Source organism: Tupaia chinensis, unplaced genomic scaffold, assembly GCF_000334495.1.
Source record: "Tupaia chinensis unplaced genomic scaffold, TupChi_1.0 Scaffold000021_1, whole genome shotgun sequence".
NCBI lineage: Eukaryota > Metazoa > Chordata > Mammalia > Scandentia > Tupaiidae > Tupaia > Tupaia belangeri.
In genome coordinates, this window is record NW_006159451.1 from 36,642 (window position 1) to 37,213 (window position 572).

Here is a 572-nt window from a genome sequence, read left to right on the forward strand (position 1 = left end):
GGGGGGAGGAAGGTATGGAGGGCAACCATGGATGCCAGGGAAAAAGGGGGGGGAGGGTGGGACATGGCAGAGGGTGGGGGATGAGGAATCAGGGATGGCAAGACAAAGGGCAAGGTATGTAGGACATAAGAATTGGAAAATTATTTGCTGAGAACATATATGTGGATGTACTTGATTGAGACAATGCACAGTGTATTTTGGATGGAAAATTCATTTGTGTATTGTGATAGTGTAAAGTGAATTAATAAAAATAAAAAAAAAAAGATCACATTCACTCCCTATGCAGCCAGAACAGGGAGAAGCAAGAGATGGCTGAGCCCCTGAGAAGTTAGTGCAGCTGCTTTTTGACCATGGGCATTCCAGATACCACAGTCACCACAAATACATCGAACATCACAGCCCACCCCACAGCTCATGCCACCACAGCCCTCCCTGTCATGAGCCTTTGGTACTGCAAACTTCTGTCCATTCATTTCCCAGGAACAGGGTCTTCATGGTGCAAAAATGGACTATGATATCACCTGACTTCAATTTAATGTCACAATGTGTAGCCATTAAATGAAAAGAAAACT